The following is an 8,065-nucleotide window of genomic DNA, read 5'->3' on the forward strand; positions in this document are numbered from 1 at the left end:
ACTGATTATATTTCTTCTTATTACCCCTCTATTGGCAATTGTCCTACTTGCTTGTCAAGATTACTGGTAAACCGATATTTCTTAACATTAATGTGTATACTTATGTATATACTTTTACATTAAATATGTGTATGTTTCATGTGCGCGCGCGCGCTCGCGTGTGTGTACAGGGTGTTTTCTAATAAATGGAAAGTATTGGGATGGATTCAGGACACAAAAATAAATAAAGTTCATGTAAATATATGTCCGTTATGACCTTATCAAGTTATAGCCTGTTTTATTTTTTAGCGCAGAGTTAAATTTTTCCGTATAATAAAAGTTTAGCTCTGTATTATCATAGGCTAATCTATATATAAGATGCATGTTTGCCATTTCATTGTTTGATCAAGTCATAATTTTCGCTTAATATTGCGTTAATAGTACTAATGTATGATACGAATACCTTGTCTTTGACTGAGCACAAGATACAAACCGAACACTTACAACACATGTGTTTATTATAAATTAGCAAGATTTTAAGTCCTTTAAATTTTGAAGAAAAATAGCAAACTGATATCCAAGTATGCTATCCTTAACTTTGTTGGGAAATAAAACAGTAACAAGACTCGGAAATAAGATTATATCGGACATATGTTTATATGAAGTTTTTTCCTAGTCGTTTTAGTTTAAGCCGTTAATAAGAATAAATTCCAATTGTCCTTTTTGATAATAAAATCAAAATAATCTTTAATTTTTCGAACGCAATGCCATGTTCTTCTTTTTATAAAAATTAAAAAGAATCAGATAACCATTATTCATTTGTTGAATCATAATCAAATTTATATTTTGATTTCCATATTCACACACACACACACATTGTTATATAATAATTATTTACTGCAATATAGAAAGTTTTATTTAATTTGTTACAAGTATTTTTGTTCTATAAGTATTACAAAAAACATTACATTTTTTTTTTACATATTATTACAATTCCTTATTGTTACAGTCCAGATTATATTATGCCCATCATAGAATTTCTCCACTTAAATATAATAAACAGATTGAGAAACTTCGCGCGTTCATACTTTCGCGCGCAACGAGAGGGTTCGCCAGTTCGTGGAGATAACAGAGTTTATTGGATTGCAATGGGCTACGTGAGTAATATATGGAGTAATTATATGCAGAGTATATTTCAACTAGATAAAAGTACATTTGTTCTGAAACATACTGAAAATAAACATAAGATAATCATATAAACGAGTCCGCTATAAACACACAACATATTATATAATAGTGAAGCATTTAGAAGCATATTTCACTCATCGAAGAAATGAAAAAGATTCGTATAAACGTGAATCCAGAAATACTTCTTTTTCAGTTATAAATTAGTTATACATTTGTTATATAAATAGTTTATCTAAAGTTTGGCTAAAATACTTTATTAAAAACAAGTTGCAAATAATTTTTTCTTTGCAATTATCCGCATTAATGTCTCATTGACTGTCGAAGATGATCAAACATTTCCAAAGTATTTTGAATTTTGTGATACGAAACAATAATAAAATATTATTATTGCTATTCATGAAGTATCTTTAATTCTCAGTAATTAATAGAAGCATAAGTAAAAAGTGTGAAAAATGTCTCTATAAATAAAAATCCAGAAATTTAAAATATTAATAAATTATCATACACAGAGATTGGTTCCCATAATTCTCCTTCAACTAAATATTGCAAAACTTTGCCATAAACGAAAGATGTTTGTAATGTAAAAAGATAGCGTTTGTGGACTTATATTCATATGACTTCTTTCATTCTTATAATAAATATGCTTCTAAACTTTTGTTTTCATCTTTATTAATTGTACACGTATATTAGTTATTATTATATTAATAATATTAATTAATATCTCTAATCTTGCAGTCGTCAGATGAAGAAGAGTGTTATTAATTTGAAAAGTTAATGGATTAGATATTGATAAGATCTCGTATAGCCTTGTTAAGCCTGAATCTTAATTAATTTCAAGTCGTTCTGACAATGCATATACGCTGCTACACGATTAATTTTTAAGCTAGAAAATAATTTAGTAATTGTGTAATGTAATCACGATGAGAAAAACATGTAATTAATTTTAACTCATATCCAATTCTTAAATAATTGATGCTATTAACAGCTACAAATTAAAAAAAATGTTATTAATATAATTAAAAATATTTTGTGTAATTTTGATATATCAAAAAATAAAGTTAAATTACTGCTAAAAATGGGGTTAATAATTTATTTTTATTTATTATACATTTATTTTTCAATATTATAATCACAGTTTTGCACATGATAAAATATAAAAATTTGGAAAAATGTAATAATAAATTAATTCTTATTTTCTTAAATAGAAATCCAATTTTATTTTTTAAATTTAGATTTAACATTAAATATAAAAAATATTATAATTTACAAAATTATAAAGTAATTAATTAATAAGTTATAATAAGTTATAATTAATTAATTAAACCTACAGCACACGGTACGATTTTTCGTACTGGATCTGATAAGATTTAGTAACATACTAAAAATGCACCAATCAGAATGCAGCATTTCTAATATCTTACTAAATCTTATCAAATCCAGTACGAAAAATCGTACCGTGTGCCGTAGGCTTTAGTGTTATAATAACTAGTGTTATAATTACAATTAATTACCTAATCTTTTAATAAATCATTTATATAGACATAACAATTTATATATTACATTTATATAATAAAACGTATTAATATTTAACAAGTATATATTAGCAAGTTGTTATGATATAAAATATAATATTACACATAAATAAATAATTAATAGGAGAACTTTATAATATTAATTAATAATTGTAATTTCAACATTTTATGTAAAGATTTTTGATTATATTTAATTATCAGAATGCGAGTCCCTTAAAGAAAGAACCTTGTATTGTTTTGCGATCTTCGCAATAAATAATTAATTAAAATTATCAGCGCACGAATTAATATTATTATAATTATGTCAATTTTTATAACGCTATTTTATTGTCGAAAATTCAAAAAGGACATAAATAGTGTATATACATTTATTTTCTAAATTTACACACACTCGTAAAAAATGTTCGGAATTACATATGACATTATAATCGCGTGTGTAACTAAAGAATAAAATAAATGTATGCGTATGTAAAGTCGAACAATGCTTATTTAAGCGTGCCTTTTAAAAAACAGTAGAGATAAAGTGAGAAGGACGCGAAGAGAATAAGAAAAATATGAGAAGAAAGTCTTTTCTATACATTAAAGTTAAAGAATGATGTATTACTTTATGCTAATTATGACTGCTAATTTAAAAAAAATTAAACGATATTGTAGAATCAATACAAAAGATAATATTTCGATGCGAAATGTGTAAGTACATAAAAATAATTTGACAAGTTGTATATATATATATATATATATATATATATTTGTAATTATTAAAAATGAAGTAATAAAATGTTTTCAATTTAAGGATTTTATTTTTTTAACCGCAATAGGCGAATGACTATATGACTGTAATATAAGTATTTAAAAGTAACTCTTAATTACAAAATAAACAATTATTAATATTAAATATATATATTAGATAAGATATTTTCAACATTGCTTGTTAAATCTTTATTTGTATAAATATTTCTTTGTTGTAAAATAGTTTTAGTATTTTTTATGTATATATAGTTGACATGTAATGTGTTATTATTTAGAAATCAATAACTCGAGAAAACAAATTTTAAAGAGTTTAAAATTTATACGCATACACACACATACACACATAAAATTTTTCAAAAGACAAAATATATTAATATTTCTTTACTGTATGATTTGCAAATAATTTATAATTTATATAACTAGAAAAACACACAAGTGCGCGCAATGCGCGCACTATTCTTAGATTTTATATAAAAAAAAAAAATATTTTTATATAAAATTTGTTTCAGCTTGATTAATATTTATTGATAGAAATCAGCTGATTAAAGCGTTAATTAGTTAATTACACTTTAAAATAATAGTATGTAATAAAAATTATAAAATAATATGTTTTAAATAAAATGTTATACTACATTAAATTTGATTAATATTTTTTAACAGAAATCAGCTGATAATTGTGCGCCGTATGGGGTCCGCGGTGTAAAAATATTAATTTTCAATATTTTAAAACAAGCCAAAAATTAATCTTTCATATATTTTATCAGTACATTGTCTGCAAATTTTGATGGTACCATCAGCATACCAGCCTCCAAACTTTTTGATCTAATATACGTAAAATGAATCCGGGCCGTATAGGATCCGCGGCTCAAAAAATTTAATTTTCAGTATTTTAAAACGCGCCAAAAATTATTCGTTTACATATTTCAACAGTACATTGCATGCACATTATGATGGTACCATCACCATACCAGCCTACAAACTTTTTGGTGTAATATACGTAATATAATTGTGGGCCGTATGGGAATCGCGGCTTAAAAGTATTAATTTTCAATATTTTAAAACGCGCCAAAAATTATTAGTTTACATATTTCAACAGTACATTGCCTGCACATTATGATGGTACCATCAGAATACCAGCCTACAAACTTTTTGATCTAATATACGTAAAATGAATCCGCACCGTATGAGATCCGCGGTTTAAAAATTTTAATTTTCAATTGTTTAAAGCGAGCCAAAAATTATTCTTTCATATATTTTAATATTACATTGACTGCACATTATGATGGTACCATCAGCATACCAGCGTACAAACTTTTAGATCTAATATACGTAAAATGAATCCGCGCCGTATAGGATGCGCGGTTAAAAATTTTAATTTTCAATTGTTTAAAGCGAGCCAAAAATTAATCTTGTATATAATTCAACTCTACATTATATGCACATTATGATGGTACCATCAGCATACCAGCGTACAAACATTTTGATCTAATATACGTAAAATGAATTTGCGCCGTATGGGATCCACGGTTTAAAAATTTTAGTATTCAATTGTTTAAAGGGAGCCAAAATTAATCTTGTATATATTTCAACTCTACATTATATGCACATTATGATGGTACCATCAGCATACCAGCGTACAAACTTTTTGATCTAATGTACGTAAAATGAATCCGCGCCGTATGGGATCCGCGGTTTAAAAATTTTAATTTTTAATTGTTTAAAGCGAGCCAAAAATTATACATTCATATATTTTAACATTACATTGACTGCACATTATGATGGTACCATCAGCATACCAGCGTACAAACTATTTGATCTAATATACGTAAAATGAATCAGCGCCGTATGGGATCCGCGGTTTAAAAATTTTAATTTTCAATTGTTTAAAGCGAGCCAAAAATTAATCTTGTATATATTTCAACTCTACATTATATGCACATTATGATGGTACCATCAGCATACCAGCGTATCTACTTTTTGATCTAATATACGTAAAATGAATCCGCGCCGTATGGGATCCGCGGTTAAAAATTTTAATTATCAATTGTTTAAAGCGAGCCAAAAATTAATCTTGTATATATTTCAACTCTACATTATATGCACATTATGATGGTACCATCAGCATACCAGCGTACAAACATTTTGATCTAATATACGTAAAATGAATTTGCGCCGTATGGGATCCGCGGTTTAAAAATTTTAGTTTTCAATTGTTTAACGCGAGCCAAAAATTATTCTTTCATATATTTTAACATTACATTGACTGCACATTATGATGGTACCATCAGCATACCAGCGTACAAACTTTTTGATCTAATATACGTAAAATGAATCCGCGCCGTATGGGATCCGCGGTTTAAAAATTTTAATTTTCAATTGTTTAAAGCGAGCCAAAAATTAATCTTGTATATATTTCAACTCTACATTATATGCACATTATGATGGTACCATCAGCATACCAGCGTATCTACATTTTGATCTAATATACGTAAAATGAATCCGCGCCGTATGGGATCCGCGGTTAAAAATTTTAATTATCAATTGTTTAAAGCGAGCCAAAAATTAATCTTGTATATATTTCAACTCTACATTATATGCACATTATGATGGTACCATCAGCATACCAGCGTACAAACATTTTGATCTAATATACGTAAAATGAATTTGCGCCGTATGGGATCCGCGGTTTAAAAATTTTAGTTTTCAATTGTTTAACGCGAGCCAAAAATTATTCTTTCATATATTTTAACATTACATTGACTGCACATTATGATGGTACCATCAGCATACCAGCGTACAAACTTTTTGATCTAATATACGTAAAATGAATCCGCGCCGTATGGGATCCGCGGTTTAAAAATTTTAATTTTCAATTGTTTAAAGCGAGCCAAAAATTAATCTTGTATATAATTCAACTCTACATTATATGCACATTATGATGGTACCATCAGCATACCAGCGTACAAACTTTTTGATCTAATATACGTAAAAAGAATTTGCGCCGTATGGGATCCGCGGTTTAAAAATTTTAATTTTCAATTGTTTAAAGCGAGCCAAAAATTATACATTCATATATTTTAACATTACATTGACTGCACATTATGATGGTACCATCAGCATACCAGCGTACAAACTTTTTGATCTAATATACGTAAAATGAATCCGCGCCTTATGGGATCAGGGGTTAAAAAATTTTAATTTTCCATTGTTTAAAGCGAGCCAAAAATTAATCTTGTATATAATTCAACTCTACATTATATGCACATTATGATGGTACCATCAACATACCAGCGTACAAACTTTTTGATCTAATATACGTAAAATGAATCCGCGCCGTATGGGATTCGCGGTTTAAAAATTTTAATTTTCAATTGTTTAAAGCGAGCCAAAAATTATTCTTTCATATATTTTAACATTACATTGACTGCACATTATCATGGTACCATCAGCATACCAGCGTACAAACTTTTTGACCTAATATACGTAAAATGAATCCGCGCCGTATGGGATCCGCGGTTTAAAAATTTTAATTTTCAATTGTTTAAAGCGAGCCAAAAATTAATCTTGTATATATTTCAACTCTACATTATATGCACATTATGATGGTACCATCAGCATACCAGCGTATCTACTTTTTGATCTAATATACGTAAAATGAATCCGCGCCGTATGGGATCCGCGGTTAAAAATTTTAATTATCAATTGTTTAAAGCGAGCCAAAAATTAATCTTGTATACATTTCAACTCTACATTATATGCACATTATGATGGTACCATCAGCATACCAGCGTACAAACATTTTGATCTAATATACGTAAAATGAATTTGCGCCAAATGGGATCCGCGGTTTAAAAATTTTAATTTTTAATTGTTTAAAGCGAGCCAAAAATTATTCTTTCATATATTTTAACATTACATTGACTGCACATTATCATGGTACCATCAGCATACCAGCGTATATACTTTTTGATCTAATATACGTAAAATGAATCCGCGCCGTATGGGATCTGGGGTTAAAAAATTTTAATTTTCAATTGTTTAAAGCGAGCCAAAAATTAATCTTGTATATATTTCAACTCTACATTATATGCACATTATCATGGTACCATCAGCATACCAGCGTACGAACTTTTAGATCTAATATACGTAAAATGAATCCGCGCCGTATAGGATGCGCGGTTTAAAAATTTTAATTTTCAATTGTTTAAAGCGAGCCAAAAATTAATCTTGTATATATTTCAACTCTACATTATATGCACATTATGATGGTACCATCAGCATACCAGCGTACAAACATTTTGATCTAATATACGTAAAATGAATTTGCGCCGTATGGGATCCGCGGTTTAAAAAATTTAGTTTTCAATTGTTTAAAGAGAGCCAAAAATTATTCTTTCATATATTTTAACATTACATTGACTGCACATTATGATGGTACCATCAGCATACCAGCGTACAAACTTTTTGATCTAATATACGTAAAATGAATCCGCGCCGTATGGGATCCGCGGTTTAAAAATTTTAATTTTCAATTGTTTAAAGCGAGCCAAAAATTAATCTTGTATATAATTCAACTCTACATTATATGCACATTATGATGGTACCATCAGCATACC

At 27.9% G+C, this 8,065-nt stretch overlaps 1 long non-coding RNA gene across 1 annotated transcript; it reads left to right on the top strand.

Moving 5' to 3' along the window:
* Window positions 1-1,946, top strand: LOC145938486 (uncharacterized). Its single transcript, XR_014425718.1, has 3 exons — window positions 1-66; window positions 989-1,136; window positions 1,903-1,946. It is a non-coding gene; the product is annotated as an uncharacterized LOC145938486 (long non-coding RNA).
* Window positions 1,947-8,065: the final 6,119 nt, after the last annotated feature.

The sequence above is a fragment of the Prenolepis imparis genome, unplaced genomic scaffold (genome assembly GCF_030444845.1).
Source record: "Prenolepis imparis isolate NDT839.2.m4 unplaced genomic scaffold, iyPreImpa1.0 SCAF_7, whole genome shotgun sequence".
NCBI lineage: Eukaryota > Metazoa > Arthropoda > Insecta > Hymenoptera > Formicidae > Prenolepis > Prenolepis imparis.